Below are 18,691 nucleotides of genomic sequence, written 5' to 3' on the forward strand. Positions count from 1 at the left end.
ACACTACAGCCTAATCGCTGCCCCATTGACCGACCTGACCAAAAAGACCCAGCCAAATGCCGTTAAGTGGACTGATGAGTGTCAAAAGGCCTTTACCCAGCTTAAGGCGATGCTCATGTCTGACCCTGTGCTCAGGGCCCCGGACTTTGACAAGCCATTCCTAGTAACCACAGATGCATCTGAGCGTGGTATAGGAGCAGTGCTCATGCAGGAAGCAACAGATCACAACTTCCATCCTGTAGTGTTTCTCAGCAAGAAACTCTCTGAGAGGGAAAGTCACTGGTCAGTCAGTGAAAAGAAATGCTATGCCATTGTGTACGCCCTGGAAAAGCTATGCCCATATGTTTGGGAACGGCGGTTCAAACTACAAACTGACCATGCTGCACTAAAGTGGCTTCATACTGCCAAGGGGAGCAACAAGAAACTTCTTCGTTGGAGTTTAGCTCTCCAACATTTTGATTTTGAAATTCAGCACATCACAGGAGCTTCTAACAAAGTTGCTGATGCACTCTCCCATGAGAGTTTCCCAGAATCCAGTAGTTAAAAAGTGTTCTTAAAATGTAAAAGTCTGTTAGTTATATACTTAGTAGTATATGTAAAGGTGCATGTGTTGTATTAATCTGTTTATTTTCAAGTTCTAGAAGGAAATTGCCGCCAGTGAGATTCCCCCTGTCTGCAATTTGGGGGGCGTGTCATAAACAGATAGCTAAGGGTTAATGTCTCTTTCATCTGAAACTCCTGACCAGAGAACCAATCAGGAAACCGGATTTTTTCAACTTTGGGTGGAGGGAATTGTGTGTCTGGGGTCTTTGTTTTCTGTCTGCCTGCTGTCTCTGAGCTTTGGAGAAGTAGTTTCTACTTTCTAGTCTTCTGTTTCTAAGTGTAAGGACAAAGAGATCAGATAGTAAGTTATATGGTTTCTTTTCTTTGGGTATTTGCATGAATATAAGTGCTGGAGTGCTTTAAATTGTATTCTTTTTGAATAAGGCTGTTTATTCAATATTCTTTAAGAAATTGCCCTGTATTGTGTCATCTTTATACAGAGAGAACATTTGTATTTTTCTTTCTTTTTTATATAAAGCTTTCTTTTAAGACCTGTTGGAGTTTTTCTTTACTTCAGGGAAATTGAGTCTGTACTCACCAGGGAATTGGTGGGAGGAAGAGATCGGGGAGATCTGTGTGTGTGTGTTGAATTGGCTAGCCTGATTTTGCATTCCCTCTGGGGGAATAGGAAAGTCCTTTTTGTTCCAGGACCGGGAACGGAGAGGGGGAGTCACTCTGTTTGGATTCACAGAGCTTGTGTCTGTGTATCTCTCCAGGAGCACCTGGAGGGGGGAAGGGAAAAAGGATTATTTCCCTTTGTTGTGAGACTCAAGGGATTTGGGTCTTGGGGTCCCCAGGGAAGGTTTTTTCAGGGGGACCAGAGTGCCCCAAAACACTCTAATTTTTTGGGTGGTGGCAGCAAGTACCAGGTCCAAGCTGGTAACTAAGCTTGGAGGTTTTCATGCTAACCCCCATATTTTGGACGCTAAGGTCCAAATCTGGGACTAAGGTTATAACAGAAGTGCCATCCAAAATCAGAGAGGGACGAGGTGTGGAACATGCTTTTGGCTGTCTTAAAAGAGCAACACTCTGATGCAGAAATTACAGCACTCAAACCACCAAAAAAGAAAACCAACCTTCTGCTGGTGACTATTGACTCAGATGATGAAAAGGAACATGCGTTGGTCTGCACTGTTTGGATTGTTATTGAGCAGAACCCATCTTCAGCATGGACATATGTCCCCTGGAATGGTGGTTGAAGCATGAAGGGACATACGAATCTTTAAGGCATCTGGTACTTAAATATCTTGCGATGCCAGCTACAACAGTGCCATGTGAATGCCTGTTCTCACTTTCAGGTGACATTGTAAAAAAAAGAAGCAGGCAGCATTATCTCCTGCAAATGTAAACAAATTTGTGTGTCTGAGTGATTGGCTGAACAAGAAGTAGAACTGAGTGGATTTGGCTGTAAAATTTTACATTGTTTTATTTTTGAATGCAGGCTTTCTTGATACAGAATTCTACATTTGTAAGTTCAACTTCCATGATAGAGATTGCACTACAGTACTGGTATTAGGTGAATTGAAAAATGCTATTTCTTTTTTTTTTATGGTGCAAATACTTGTAATGAAAATAAATATAAAGTGAGCAGTGTACACTTTATTCTGTGTTGTAATTGAAATCAATATATTTGAAAATGTGGAAAACATCCAAAATATTTAAATAAATGGTGGTATTCTCTTGTTTAACAATGCGATTAATTTTTAATCACTTGACAGGCTTAGAAATAACAGGTGCATATTGGGCAATATTATGTGCTTTGTGGAAATACCCATTCATAGGTATATGCTAAGTGATAACAGTTGTACTAATGTTTAGTGAATAAGAAAATTGTCTTAAGGGACCTTATCAGATTAAATTTAGCCCAAAACATCTTGTGTTTTTTTTAAAAGCATCTAAACTAAAAGTTTTCCATTATTTTATTTTAAAAAGTGTGTCTAAGGATAAATCTTTCTATTGAGATGGATGCAAGTATCCAAATGACAGGAGGTAATGTTGGTGAGGGAATGACCCATGTTAAGCCTCTTAGCATGACTAGTGTGAAGTCAACAGGCATTGCAGGTGTTTGGCTTTTCTGAAAATCAAGCCACTTTAAGTGTCTAAATGTGGATTTGGGTGTGTAAAGTTCAACAGTCAATTCTGAACATTTTGCCCCAAATGTACCTTGTGTTGAAGAGCTCTGTACACACAGACAGGTTCTCTCTGTTGCCTCACTTTCCCTTATGAATAATAATTTCTGAGCATTTTACCTTCATATTTATTATCATCTGCAACAGACTTTTTGTTAACTTGTAATTATTTGTGTTGTCTCTATAGCATCAGCTGAAGGACAAAGGAAAAACGTAGGTCCAGTGAGCCAAGGTTTCTAAAAGTGACTGTGATCCTGGGTGTCTCAATGACCCCTTTACAGGTCAAAGTAGGTGCTCACAACTGTTTGAAAATTGGGGTCTTCTGAGGCATCTCAAGTTGGGACTCAAAAACTGAGACGTCACGATCAATCACTTTTGGAAATCTTGACCAAAGTAGGAACACTTTTTTCTACTTGCATTAAATTTGTTAAAGATCTTACATTGAATAGCTTTTCAGAGCCTGTCAAAACATTTCTATAACAGTGTAAATTTGCATTATAAAAGATTTCTACAGATAGAACTATAGTCCTTACTTTTAGACTTTTTTTTTAAAGTAAACAAAAATTCAGTTAAAAATCCTGTACTCCTTGTCAATCATTATTATAGGTCTGTTAGACTTTGCTTCCAGATTACTTATGTATCTGTTTGGCATTTGGAGCAGTCAGGTGCCTCAGTTTTATTGGAGAGTCAGCTCTCTTGCATCATCACATAGGAGTTCTGTCAATTTTAAAGCGAAGTGAGGTCCCGGTGAAGGTGCGCTGTCAATATTTGCTTTTTTCCTTTGGAATAGCCTCTACTGGCAAGAACTAGATTAATTGCCTCCTGCAGCGCTGAGTCCAACACTTCTTCATAGAAGGAGAAACAGACAAATTTTTTGTTTAAAAACCTGCCAATAGTAACTTTCTTCACCTTAAACATTTCTTGTATTTAAATATCTTTGAAAAGAACAGTAGATTCTCAGCAACTGTCCTGCTGCCAATCAGACTGGGAGAGCCTCCCTGCTTTGGAGTCAGAATGGGCACCTCAGTCTGAAGTTTTTTAGAGGGTTTGCATAAGGATCCCCATTGCTGTCCACAACTTCCAGCGTGGTTGCAACAAGGGTCCTAGCTCCTTCCTTTCAGCCCTCGCTTGGCTGTCCAGCAATGGATCTGGAAAAAGGTCACAGGTAACACAGGAGCAGCACCACGCTTTGTCCTATGCTAATCCCTATAACCAGAAATACAGTAGCACAGGAGTAAACACATCTTGGTGCGTGAATTAAAAATACATAGCTTTAACTAACCTAACCCCAGCAGGAAGGAAAGGGATATACAGCCAGATATACATCCTTTAACTGTACGTGCCCCTCCCCCCCAACTTAACCAATATTTCTTTATGAAACATTATCTAAAACTATGCTCAAAACCCAAGAATGAGTAACCAATATCTAACAGGGTTGATTCTGCATAGCACTCAGATAGGGACAATCCTGCTTTGGATTTCCAAAGCCCCCCAGTGTCTTGAAGACTGTGTTCAGGCTTAGCAAGCACTGGGGACCTTTCTTCTTGTGCTTCTGTGACATTATTGATATAAACTGGGACCGTATAGAACATGGGTTGCAACCAAGGTCCTGTAGTGGCACCGAATTGTATGTAAAGGGGGTCATATAAGGTGTCTAAGACCAGGTTATGGGTTGCTGGTTATGCTTATGCTGTCTATATGTCTGTATCATTTTGGTAGTTGAAGTTATGAATATTGGCTGTATGCTGTCCGTATTTCAAACTTGTGTTGTGTTACTGGGAAAGGTCCCAGACAAGTTGGTGTCAGCTCTGTTTAGCCTGCTTGATGGTCCATTAAGGACCATCACCTACACAATTGTCCCATCGAGAGAAGGCAGTTACGCCCTGTGACTCAGCAGGGTGTACAGAAACTGGCCCATGTGAGTGCAAACTCCATTTTGCTGTAACTTTCCACAGCAGGAACAGAGGAGTGTTCTTACACCTGGAAAAGCCTATATAAGGCGGAGGCCTCATCTCCATTTTGTCTTCAATCCTGCTTCTTATCTCTGGAGGGACTTTGCTACAAACTGAAGCTCTGCACAAAGGACTGAATGACCCATCCCAGTGGGGGATGTTCTCCAGAGACTTGATTTAAACCTGCAGTTTACTCCATCACTGCTACAAGCCTGAACTAAGAACTTTGCCATTACTGTATGTAATTGATTCCATTTAACCAATTCTAGCTCTCATCTCTATCTTTTTCCCTTTATGAATAAACCTTTAGATTTTAGATTCTAAAGGATTGGCAACAGTGTGATTTGTGGGTAAGATCTAATGTGTATATTGACCTGGGTCTGGGGGTTGGTCCTTTGGGATCGAGAGAACCTTTTTCTTTTACTGGGGTGTTGGTTTTCATAACCATTCATCCCAGGACGGGTGGCACTGGTGGTGATACTGGGAGACTGGTGTGTCTAAGGAAATTGCTTGTGTGACTTGTGGTTAGCCAGTGGGGTAAAACCGAAGTCCTTTTTGTCTGGCTGGTTTGGTTTGCCTTAGAGGTGGAAAAACCCCAGCCTTGGGCTGTGACTGCCCTGTTTGAGCAATTGGTCCTGAATTGGCACTCTCAGTTGGGTCCCTCCAGAACCGCAATGTCACAGCTTCTTACAGCAAATTCCAACTGTTCCTGCTCAGAGTGCATAGTATTTTAAGGCAGTTGCTCTCAAACTGTGGCCCAGCAGAGGTCACGTGGTGTTTGCTGCTTTTTATAGGCATCTAGAATCTTCATTGCAAAGAAAATTCTACACCCTGTAAGAGTAGCTGAATCGTGGCTGGGACCATAGCTGCCAGCCCCTAGTGGAAGCTGCCAAAGGGACCAGAATTGTCTGCATGTCTATGTCCAAGGATGTTCAAGTACATAGTGATTAACTATGGTTATACAATGCCTAGCACAAGAGAGTCCTAATCTTGGTTGGGGATTTTGGGTGATATTCTAATACTGAGCAACAGGTGTGGTTCTCCCCCGCCCCCCCATCCATATCTCTCTAGTCATACAAGATTAGATGCATGGGAAATACAGGTGATATCAGTAGAATTATCCAGGGGCCTGGTCTTGCATGCCTATGTCTCTAACCACTTCGGGGACTCTGGGATGCTTAAAATGCAGGATCAACCCTGGAATAGAATGTTGTTTTAATAAGGCTAAAGTGATTGTTGGTATCAACCAGTTTCTAGTTTTAAGGAGTGGATATATTCACTTAGTTTCCCGTCTAACTGTGATGTGCCTTTTCAGTTTAACCTGGTGTGTGAGGACTCCTGGAAGGTGGATCTCTTTCAGTCCTGCGTGAATGCTGGCTTTCTTTTGGGCTCGGTATACGTTGGCTACATAGCAGACAGGTATGTGTGGGATATTAAAACATAGCTGATATTCCTAATCAATGTTTAGCAGTTAAAAATAAACAAATGTAGTGGCAAATCCATCTGAGTAACAGCATGCTCATGTGCTTTTCAATGAACAAACCACTCCTAAGTCTCGCAGTCTTAAAAAAACATATCAAAGACTCTGAGATTTCTATGGGTTTTTGTAGCTGCGGATCTTTCCTGATCCCTCAAGCTTCCTCCCTGCAGTGCTCATGTGCTCTTCAGTATATTTCACAGTGATAACGTGCAAAAAACCCAGACACAGTTTATAAACATATTGATTGTTAACAAAATCCAGGAAACTCTGAGCTGGAGTTGTCATTTTGTCTTTCTGTGGTATGAATTGCAATTTTGATATGAAAACATCCTGTTTCCTTTTGTTAAAGGTTTGCTTATCAAGAAATAATAGCCGGAGATTGCCAAATAGATACAATATCAATGCAAATACGAGACATGAGTGATTTTCATAACCACAGCACTGTGTTCAGAACTAGGGTATGAAGTCATTGTAGACTCCCATTGAGATTAAGGATATATCACTGGCTCTGGGTACAGGAAGGGCACGTCGTGTTATAAACCATTAGAACCATTTTTCCAGTCACCGGAAAAAGATGTGCCCACATTCCTAACAATGTATTCCCCTCCACCTATGCCTCCGCTCCCCCTCCAAATTGCTTTGCATTGCAAGCTCTGCTGGCCTCATCATGTGAGTTCTCTACATGTGAAACTTCAATTCATGTCAATGGAAGATTTGAACATTCATGGTTTGCAGGATCGGGCCCTTTGTATGTAAATTAGTTACTCCTAATCCTCTCACTACATAGGCACTTCAAAAGAAACTGCAGTGTAATTATATTCATCTGCAGGTATCTTTCCTTCATATTTAATAACACAGACTCTAATTCCAAAAATAGACAAGAAGGGATACCTTTATCAGCTATACGTATTAATGTGGGCCTATTGCTCACCTATCATTTGGGATACTTGGTTTCAACCAAACTGCTCAAAAGCATTTATGGAATTACAAAGCAATGGAGAAGTTAACCCAAATGGTAGGTGAGGACTAGGCCCCCATTAACACCATATAAATGTATTTCTGTAATATTAATGTGGGTCGATTTCTTCTAATAGACAAATGATTGGATTTTCTAAATGCTCCATGGAGCTTTTAACAGTTTACTTTGGTGTGTGTCTGTCTGTATTTTGATCTTGTACTTGTAATTCTTTTCCCATTCAGGTTTGGCCGTAAACTTTGCCTTATAGTGACAATCCTTGTAAATGCCACCTCTGGAGTTCTTGTGGCTTTCGCACCAAGCTACCTTTGGATGGTGATCTTTCGCTTCGTACAAGGACTGGTCAGCAAGGGCAGCTGGGCAGCAGGCTACATCCTGAGTAAGACTAGTGCTTTCCCTGGAGTAATATTGGTGATGGTAGATGAAGGGAAAACCTGGCAATTCATTGGACTAAATGTGAACTGGAAAGCAGCAAAGGGCCCTTTGCTGCTTTTTGAAAGTATATATGACTTGCTCAGAGATTTTTCCCCCTACTTATTAGCTTACATTAGAGAGATCCGTTTCTTTCTCTCCTCAGATCCTAACATCTTTGGCAGATCAGAATAGTGATGTCAAATGAGGCTGTTACCTGAGATGCAGTTCCCAGTCCCCAGTAGCAAGAGAGGGAAGGGTGCAGCAGCTTGGTGTGACATCCCTATTCAGGCTCCAGTGCTCTCTAAACAGAGTGAAAGGAGGGAGTGGTAAAGGAGGACTGTGAGGAAACAAATAACTTTGAGGAATCTTTACTGCTCCTTTCTGTATAAATGGCAAACCCAGGCTTTACATCTTAAACAATAACTCAAGTACAGTAGATACCTACCAAGAAAAAGGCAGAAGTTGTTTTGGTGCTCTTTGATAGTGCATGCTCATTTGAATGGAAAATGTATCCGAGGATGGGAAGGTAATAGAGGTCACATGCAGAGCCAGATTAACCCATCGCTGGGTCCTAGGCAAACACACACTTCTGGGCCCCAACTTCTAACGTGAATCACAGCAAACAGTCGTAAGGTACACTCACCATGGCCAAGCTGTGGATCTGCTGGACCGGCTGCTTGTCCTGCTGCTGCTTGTGGCACTACTCACCAGTACGGGGATGGATGGGCCAAATCTGAGCAGTGCTGCAACCCCATGCATCAGGTTGCAATGCCACCCACTCAAATCAGTGGGCAGGTCTACATTAGAAGAGCTACATTGGCGCAGCTGCATCAGTGCAGCAGTAGCGCATCTAGGGAAGACACTATATTCCGACAGGAGAGCATTCTCCTGGCAGCATAATTACTCCACTTCTGTGAGAGGTGGAAGCTGTCAGTGGGAGAGTGTCTCCTGCCAACATAGCGCCAGTGCACACAGTGCTTAGGTCGATCTAACTTGCATTGCTCCGGGGGGGGCGGGAGAATCTTTCACACACTCCTGAGTGACGTAAATTAGATTGACTTTAGAGGTAGTGTAGACTTGCCCAATGAATTTTTTTCCATTTGTGCAAAAATCTGCATTGGTTTTTAAAAAAAAAAAAAAACCTCATCACCACCTCCTCCCCAAGTTTGGGTTCTGGGCATATGCCTCATTTGCCTATGTGTTAATCCAGCCCTGCTCAAATAGTGATGGTGTCACTCTGATTATATCACTCTACACTGATCCAGTATTAGTTTGTTTTTTTGTTTGCTTGTTTATATCAGTGGCCCCCAGTGCAGTGCCCATGGGCGCCATGGCACCTGCCGGGGAATTTGTGCGCCCACCTAGTGCCCAGCAGGGGAGAGAAGCTGCAGCCCCGCGCCTGCCAGGGACAGAGAACTCCGGGGCTGCAGACTGCGGGCGCCGGTGTTCTCTGTCCCTGGCAGGCGCAGGGTTGCGGTTTCTTTTTTACTTCTCCGGGGCTGCAGGTGCCGGTGTTCTGTCCCCAGCAGGTGCCAGGCCATGGCTTCTCTCCAGCGCAAAGCTGCGGCCCTGCCCCTGCTGGGGACAGCAAACTCCGGGGCTGCAGGTGCCAGTGTTCTCGGTCCATGGCAGGCACGGGGCCGCGGCTTAAGCTGAGAGAAGCCACGGCTCCATGCCTGCTGGGGACAGAGAACTCCAGGGCTGCAGGCTTCATTCTATGTTAAAGTAAGAATAATAAATATATTTGGATCAGCAGTTCAACAATGTTTTACTTTATTAAAAATAAATAAGATGAAAACTGTTTTGATATTTATTTTGTAAAAACTCCTTAATTTTTCTTACAGGTAGATAAAAAAGAGCAATTGCTGAATAATTTAATACCTTTTGCATGTAAAATTACCCTTTTAGCTTATGAATTCATATATTATGTAATAGTAAATATGATGATTTTTGTATTATCTAATGTACAAATACAAAATAAGCCTTGAAAAATTGTTGGCGCCCACCACACTCTTCTGAAAACATGAATATGCTACTGGCCACAAAAAGGTTGGGGACCACTGGTTTTATATGGTCTGTTAAATATAGTTCGCTGTTGCCCAAGGTGCTAAAGGTGCCATTAGGGATCCCTTAGGTGTTGCAGAATTTAGGTTTTCTTTTTAAAATATCAACTTTTCTCCTTTCCAGTTGCAAGGAAAATCTTTCAAATGCTACATGGCTTAAGCATTCTGTCTTCCTGAATCTGTAAAATGGACAGTTCTTAAACAATAGCTCTGAGTGGTGTGAACTGCCTCGTTCACATCAGTGGAGTGTTAACTCTGAGGGTGACAAACTGAAATGCCAACCTTTTAAACTATTATACGCTAAACATTGTAGCAGAAACATCGAGCTAATGCAGTTATCCAGAAGTTTGAGATGAAGAAAACTTGATGTATCAACCAGTCCTGTGTGTGTGTGTGTGTGTGTATATGTATATATTAAAAAAAAAAAATCATTCTAGTGATTTGAGTATTAAATCCATGAGTGGAACAGCTCCCCCCCACTTCACATAAGTCATACAATGAAGGATTATTACCTCCTTGCACAATATGATCCTTCAGTTATACATTATGGGAACTTTATTTAGGATAGTGTTGTACTGTACAGTAAAATATCCCATGTAAATTTTGGTGATCGTGTTTCACTTAAGCATGGAATGCTATAACAGAAAATAAGATTTAATCACAGTACAGTCAGGAAGAACATAATTACTGACCTCAATGATCTAATAAAAATAAAATTTCTTAAGCAAATTAAGCTTGGTCTACAAATATCAAAGGATTTGTATTAAGACTTTATGCAAAAATCTAGAACAGGGTTTGGCAACGTTTTAGCAGTGGTGTGCTGAGTCTTCATTTATTCACTCTAATTTAGGTTTTTGCATGCCAGTAATACTTTTAAATGTTTTTTAGAAGGTGTCTTTATATAAGTCTGTAATATATAACTAAACTATTGTTGTATATAAAGTAAAAAAGACTTTTTAAAAGTGTTTAAGAAGCTTCATTTAAAATTAAATTAAAATGCAGAGCCCCTGACCAATGACCAGGACCCGGGCAGTGTGAATGCCACTGAAAATCAGCTTGCATGCCGCCTTCAGCACACGGGCCATAGGTTGCCTACCCCAATCTAGAATTTTTAAGCAATGTTCTTCAGGGAATTAGTGTTTGCCTCCAGACTCCCTGAAAAGAATCTATATCTCCTGAAATGCTTGAAACTCCTTGTTTCTGGAATAGGGTTTCTTGGTTCTTCCATCAGTTTTCCTTCTTGTTTTGAACTGTCACTTATATTATATACATTTCAGTCACAGAAATTGTTGGCCCAAGTCATAGGAAGACAGTGGGAATTCTCTATCAAGCGGCCTTTTCAGTTGGACTACTTCTGCTCGATGGTGTTGCTTATGCTATTCCTCACTGGAGATGGTTGCAGCTTACTGTTACTCTACCATGCTTCCTCTTCTTGCTCTATTACTGGTAAGCACTTTCATTTACCTCAACAGAAGATTTACAGTGGTATTTCCCTTCAGCTAAGAGAGAGGATCAAGAGCTGTGGGAGAATGTCATATACTGATTGCGTGCACATTACTCTGGTTAATGCAAACAGCAGATCTACACCAACAAAGAGTGGGAATAGTCTCCTTTAATGTTCAGTCCTTGGTTGTATTATAGCATGCACATCTTGTCTAATGTATTCTTAGGAATCAAACTTCTGTTATCTTATGCTGTTAGTGGATTATTTTAAAGAAAATTGGATGTAAAATAATTTGACAGAAGAAATTGAATTTTATATATGCATCAACTGAACATTTGTTTAAAGGGAAATTTATTAAAAAATTTAAGGCCATAATTTGACTGACATCACCTTGAAATGGTGGTTAATTAGTGGTCATTGTCCAATGGCTAAGTATTTTTATTTAAAGTGGTTTGTTGCACAGAATTTTTAAAAAATTACACTATTTTGCAGCACAACCAAAAGTAATAGGTTGCTCTTTAGTAGATCATTTTGATGTATTGTTTAAAAGAATTAACTTGTGTCATTTCACTTTCACCCTTTTCTTTTTATGAGCACTTGGGTCGTGAAGAGTCGTCTGCCCAGAGTGGGGATTATGGGGAATAGTTTTGTTTTCTTCCTATATCTATTTGTGTGAGTTTTATTTGACATGAGTAGATAGAATGAGAGTTCCAGTGCTTTTAGAGTGTGTGTGTGTGTGTGTGTGTGTCTCTCTCTCTCTCTCTCTCTCATCTGGTGATGGTATAGTTGGAAAATGGCTCCTCAAGAGGAGTCATCAGATGGGTAAATTGGTTGACCGAGTGGTATGAGTGGTTCTTATAGCAAAGTTTTCATATTATTTATTGTTTTATCATGAGTGTGTTCATCTCCAGTAAAACTGAGCTCCTGTCAAGGCTGCTCCTCCAACTTCATCTTGCAGCACGGCAAACTGTTCTTTTCTTGAAAAGCTGAAAATAGTGTCACTGTTCAACAGAAGTACTGTCTCCATAGCTTGGGTTCATTGTGGATGCACCATTTTGTTTTCTGTTTGGCAGCATCTGCTTGCTTGAATTACAGGTGTCTGCCTGAGTCCCCAAGGTGGCTGATATCTCAGAAGCAAAATGACAAGGCCATGAAGATTGTGGACTATATTGCCAAAAAGAATGGGAAAAAGCTGCCTGCCCGTTTTCAGGTGTGCTTGAGGTTTTATGCTTGTAGGTGAACATTATAGAGGTTTTTTCTATGATGCTTTCCACCTGAGGAGTTCTACATGCTGGTAAATATCAAAGTTAACCTCTCAGTCCCAGCTGGATAACTATTATTCCTCATTGCACATATAAGGAAGCTGGTGCAAGGAGAGATTCAGACGCTTGCCCCATGTCATGCAGGAGGTTTGAAACAAGGCTAGGAATATACCCCAGGTGTCAGTACTGTGCCAAGGTTTTTGTGTATTCCAGAGCTGAAACATTTTGCACTGCAATGCTGCTGATTCATGACCTGTTCAGCTAAGACTAAAGAAAAAGGAAATGTATTTAGAATCCTGGAGAAATTGCTTAGGAAACACCAAATCAAATAGTTAAGGAACAGCTAAAACTGTTGAAGTGAAGTTAAAGAATTCCCTCATTATCATTGTGATCCTTCTCCTCCTTATCCCATGGAAGAATCACAATGCAATGTGCATTTCCAAGGAAGCTTTTATGTATTGTATTAAGTAACATATCTAATATGATTTACACAAGCCCCTCCCTTCCTGTTTGCTTTAACATAATCAATTTCTATCACCCAGTTTAGCCCTTAATTAACAATGCACTGGTTCTTCTGTAGAATATTAACCTTGAAGAGGAAGATGGGGAAAATCTGAGTCCTTCATTCATGGACCTTGTCAGGACACCTCAGATGCGGAAACACACGTTCATTTTGATGTATAACTGGTAAGTCTTAAAGACAACTTTAATTTTTTTATTACAAAGCATTAAAGTTCCAGTTTTGTCTTACCCCATTTTCTGCACTCAGAACTCAGTTTTTTCATGCTGCAGACTTTCTTTCTTCCTCCTTTGTCTTCCTGTACTGCTGGGGAAAATTTCTCGGTTACTCTCAGTCCTGTCAGGGGAGATCACTGGAACAGTACAAGCTAGCATTCTTAACTGTGGTTTTAGTTTAGCTCCATTGCCATGATGACCTCATGTGTCTGGTCACCACTGGATGAATTATGGGGCCACAAGAGGACTTCTCTACACACAGAGATGTTACACTTGGTCCCCACTCCATCAGTTTAAGAGCACATTATGTATATATAGACAAGTGCTTCAGTCAACTGTAAAGAGACAAAAACTGGTATCAATTACCCCCAAATTGGATAGGGGTAAGAACTAGGGTGGCCTAAATTGGTGCAGGCTCAATCAGGGTAACGGTTGACTGCAATGCACTGGCTCGACTGGCTCAATGTCAGGTCTGATAGTTGCACCCTATGTCCCCAGTGTGACACCCCTCCCCCCATGGTATCTGCCATACCCAGAAATGTCTCTCTATCCCAGGCCTGACTTTAGCCCCAGGGGATGGGGAGCTATTGGGGAAAGTGTGGTGGAGGGAGTTGCTGTGAAGTGGGAGGTAACTAAGGAATACCGTGAGGGAGGGGTCCCTCATCTGAGGACTGAGGTTCACTGGCTGAAGGAACCATCTCACCTGAATCAATGTAAAGCAGCCGTGGTGTGGACACATTCAGTTTTTTTTTTATAATAGAGATATACTTATCTCCTAGAACTGAAAGGGACTCCGAAGGGTCATCGAGTCCAGCCCCCTGCTTTCACTAGCAGGACCAAGTACTGATTTTGCCCGAGATCCCTAAGTGCAGGGGCGGCTCCAGGCATCAGCATGCCAAGCGCGTGCCTGCGGCAGCAAGCCACGGGGGAACGCTCTGCCCGTCGCTGCAAAGGCAGCAGGCAGATTGCCTTCAGTGGCATGCCTGCAGAGGATCCGCTGGTCCCGTGGCTTCAGCAGACCTCCAGCAGGCATGCCACTGAATTCGCGGGACCGGGGACCTCCCACAGGCAAGCTGCTGAAGGCAGCCTGCCTGCCGTGCTTGGGGTGGCAGAATACCTAGAGCTTCCCCTGCCTAAGTGGCCCTCTCAAGGATTGAACTCCCAACCTTGGCTTAAGCAGGCCAATGCTCAAACCACTGAGCTGTCCCTGGTGGCGGAACTATTGATGTAAAGCCAAAGTGGTATAGACAAAGCCAAAGTTACTCCATTGGCTTTGTCTGCAGCCCTTAGTCACCAATCAGCTTCTAGGAATCTCTGTAGATCTGCTGGTGCTGACCCCCAACACAGACAAATCCATGTTGCCATGACAGAATTTCCTAGTCTTAGAGCTTGTTTATGTGGTGTGCTACTGTGCAGCAAGCCAGAGTGTGACAGTACGGTGCACCAGCTCTCCATGCAGTAACTCGCCACATGGACACTGCTGCAGTGCAGTGAAAGACTTGCACTATGCCAAGCTCCTGGCCTTTCAGCGCACTGTAGTAGTTCCCCGTGGGATGTTACTGCATGGTAAGCTGAAGTGTTGTAGATTCACACCCTGGGTCTCCACACAGTAACTTGCCATGCGGACAAGCTCTTAACATCTTCCTTATGTGAAACAGTTGTTGGTAAATTTATCTTTTGAGGCAAGATGAGAATGGTAATACAGGCATTTGACCAAGAGAATTTGCCTACCTTCTGAACTCACTCCCCAGATGCATGGTCAATTTATTCTCAACTGAACTCTTTTCAACCATACAAGCTGTTAAGAGGAGTTATTTAGAAAACTAATTGCTCATCCAACTGCCCATCTGAGTCTCCATTATGTCTGATGGTGAGGATGCAGAGGGCAGAATGGGCTCTTGCCAAAGGACTATTCCTTCAGTGATCATAAGCCCATAATTCTAACTCAGAGCTAGAAGTATGAGTAGGCCGAAAGCTTTTTTAGCCTTAGTGTATGATACCATTAATATTGCCTACCCGATTTATATTCAACACTTAGTTCCTGAACTACCACATTATTTTATGGGCTGTACACTCTATCTCTAGTTTCTGCTTGCTAGCATTAATTGCTACTGTTCTTCTCTCAGGCTTTCATCTACACTGTTGAGTAAATTAGAGCTGAAGTTGATTTCATTGACCTAATTGTGGTTCAGAAGGTTTGTTTATATGCGTTCCAAGAGGAAATGGGGCTCTGTTCTTTGACCAAATTTCTTAAGAAGAATGGGCTCTGTTCTCTGCCTAGGTTGGCCAGCTCTCTTCTGTACCAGGGGCTCATCATGCATATGGCAATGGCTGGTGGGAACATGTATCTGGATTTCTTCTATTCTGCCCTTGTTGAATTTCCAGCTGCCTTCATTATCCTTCTCACAATCAATCGCATTGGCCGTCGCTATCCTTGGGCTGTGGCAACTCTGGTGGCAGGGGCTGCCTGTCTCATTATGGCTTTAATCCCTGAGGGTGAGTTGTGAGAGGTTTCAGTAGTTTTCTTCTCAGTGTTTCCTCCTGGGGACCTCCATTAATCTCTCGCTATAGTCTAGGTTTGAACGTTTGCAAAAGCACATCTGTGATTGCAGCCTGTGACCCTGACAGGTGCTGGAGATTTTCCTTGAACTCCTGGCTCCCGCTCTCAAAAGTGAGATGGAGTAAATGAAAGTCTACATTTTTGCAGACATCAGAATTAATAGGAAATATCTTGGGGAAATAGGGTACTGAACGTAACTTTGCGAATCACATTTAACAATAACCCACGTGTTGCTGATTTGTTTTAATCTGCTGTTTTGTGCAATTAAACAATAGCAGTTCCTTCGAACTAATACAATTCAAGTACTACAGGATTATTGGATTCTACTAAAAATAACATTGTTTCATTAGATAACCCCAGCCCACCCAATCACCACTGGCCCCAAAAACCTCCAGAAAACATTGTAAGTGAAATTACGGTTTCCTCTGCAGATATCCACTGGCTAAAAGTGACTGTAGGTTGCATTGGGAGAATGGGAATTACAATGTCTTTCGAAATGGTTTGCTTTGTAAACACTGAACTGTATCCAACATTTTTGAGGTGAGTGCGTTGTCTGGGGCTAGCACGAAGTGAAAGGCAGCTGTTGAAACTGATAGATATGTTGCATTTTATATTGACTTAACGATTAGTACAGAAATGCTCCAGAATTATAGACCTATTGATATCAAAAGAACATTATGCAAATGGATTACTTAGAAAATTGAATAAAAGACAAGTTAATACAGGAACAGACCATTCCTTTACAACTTCTCCTTTTACATTATACTGCAAATGGAATGTGCAGAGCTGGATTAAAGCAAGATTCTTGTTCTTCAAATCCAGAGGTCAAAAGGGGCTAGAGACAATAGTGAATCAGTGAGAAATGGAGAGTCTGTCGGGTGTCTGGGAGAGCAGGAAGATAGGAGTAGCATAAGTGTGTTTGAGGAGGGGAGCAGTATTGAGGAGGACTGGGAAGTATCTGGGCTGGTTGAAATTTTGGAAGCCCCAATGTGTTGGTGGATTGGGGCACCTTTTGGTATTAAAGGCAAGTGATGAATTCTCCGTCCCTTGAAGTCTTCAAATCAAGACTGGATGCATTTCTGGAGATATTCTTTAGCCAAACACAAGTTACTGGGCTCAACACAGCGGTAACTGGATGAAATGTAAGAGTTAGTGATATACAAAGTAGATGATCTAATGGTCTTGTCTTAAAATCTATGAAACTATTAATCTACGCCTAAACGCTGGCTTTGTCTAGCAGTTTTATAAGAGGATTTTAGGTGCATGCATTCATCACTTAAAAAATAAAATAAGACCCTGAAAGAATCTAAATTTAGCCCATATTATCTAGAAACTGCTAGATTCCCATACACTCATTTGAAACCTGTATGAAGATCATTCTGCCTATAAGCTCTACTTAGGAAGCTACTGAAGGCTTGTTTGTTTGTTTTGTTTTTTATGGGCATATACATTAGGCGGACCTTTGAACATTTCCCTGCATGGACAGTTATTTAAAATAATGAAGCTAATATTTTCAAAGTTCTGTTGTATCTGATGGGAGCTTCTAATTGGACACTCTGAGCCTGATTCTCTGCTACATTGAGGTTTATTACAGTAGTGCTTAAGGGCCAATCAAGAGTAGAGCCCCAGTGTGCTAGGCACTCTACAAACATGGAGTAGTAGATGGTCCCTGTCCTGAAAAGTTTATGATCTAAACAGAGAGGATAGAAACAGTGGGTGAGAGGGGTAATTTCATGATATTTTTATGTTGAGGGGGAGTCAGCTAAATGGGAAGGGAAGTGGGGGAGGGAGGGCAGCACAGATGAGAGGAAAGTAAGGAGGGGCAGGTGCTAAGTGAAACTGAGACAGACAGTGAGGGATGGGGAGGGTTGGTGTAGACAGCCAATCAGCACAAGGCAGAGAGCCCACACGAAACTGTAGAAAGTTCTCTGAATCTCAGGGAATCACATACTCACACTTATGCAAATTAGGAGTAAACCTTCCCTTGGCTCTTGGTAGGGTTATAGTCTCATGCTACACAGGTGTGAATGACTTCATGAGGAGCAAGGCAGGAGAGACTCAGGACTTGTGATTCTATTCTGGTATTTTATTATGGTTAGACTGCTGAGACCGCAGCCTATTGTGCTGACCAATAGTCTCATTGTTTCCTTGTACTCCCCCCATCTGTTGTCTCGTGTCTCATGCTTAGAATGTAAACTCTTTCGGGCAGGGATGTTTGTTCTGTTTATACAGTGTCTAGTGCAATGGAGTCCAGGTTCATGCCTGGGCTTTGAGGCACTGCAGTAATGCAAATAGTTAATCATCACAATTTTATGGCAGGATGTATTCTGTACCAGCTCAATATTTTGATCAACTCTGCTCCAGCTACAGAACTTTCTCAGATCAATATAATGCTATAATTGTTTTGCTGTTAAATCAGGAACCTTGGTGTAATGGTCTGCTCTTCCTTGTGTGATGTTGGTGGGATACTAGCCCCGTTCATTGTCTACAGGCTGGCAGAGATCTGGCATGAGCTGCCACTTATAGTTTTTGGTAAGTATTTTCTTACCTTCTTGTGGAGTGTTCCTCAGGTGTATTAACCATGCCTCAATTATCATGACAAACAAATCTGAGAAACTGATTTCAAATCTAGGAGAGAAAATATTTTTCCCTTCACAAAACCTTCAACTCACAACAAACCAGTAGTTCACTTCTGAGTTGTGTATGTAGTCAGTCTGCTTCCATATTATATTTATGGTTTATGTGCTTTTTTAAAAAAAGCTGCAAACTAGCAAATGTTGCTTTGACAAATTTAAGAGGATTGTGAAATTTACCAAAATTCAGATCACATTTCAGTTTGTTGACAAGATTCATGCGAGTCATTTTCTTTCTTATGTGGTTTGGTCTCTGTCTTGAGACAAGATATTGTAACTTCAGACAGTGCCCGTCAGGTATATTTTATGGATTATTAAGGATGTTGCAGAGTTCAGTCTTGTCAATTATTCTCTTTTTTGGCCAGACAACCATGTAATCATCTTTTAAAAAGGCTATAGACTAGTAAGCAGCCTTCTTCAAAACAGGCTGAAACTTCCTG

At 41.7% G+C, this 18,691-nt stretch overlaps 1 pseudogene; it reads left to right on the forward strand.

Moving 5' to 3' along the window:
* The window catches only part of LOC115648700, a 36,898-nt pseudogene that overhangs the window by 12,959 nt on the left and 5,248 nt on the right, over window positions 1-18,691 (forward strand).

This window comes from Gopherus evgoodei, chromosome 3, assembly GCF_007399415.2.
Source record: "Gopherus evgoodei ecotype Sinaloan lineage chromosome 3, rGopEvg1_v1.p, whole genome shotgun sequence".
Lineage (NCBI taxonomy): Eukaryota > Metazoa > Chordata > Testudines > Testudinidae > Gopherus > Gopherus evgoodei.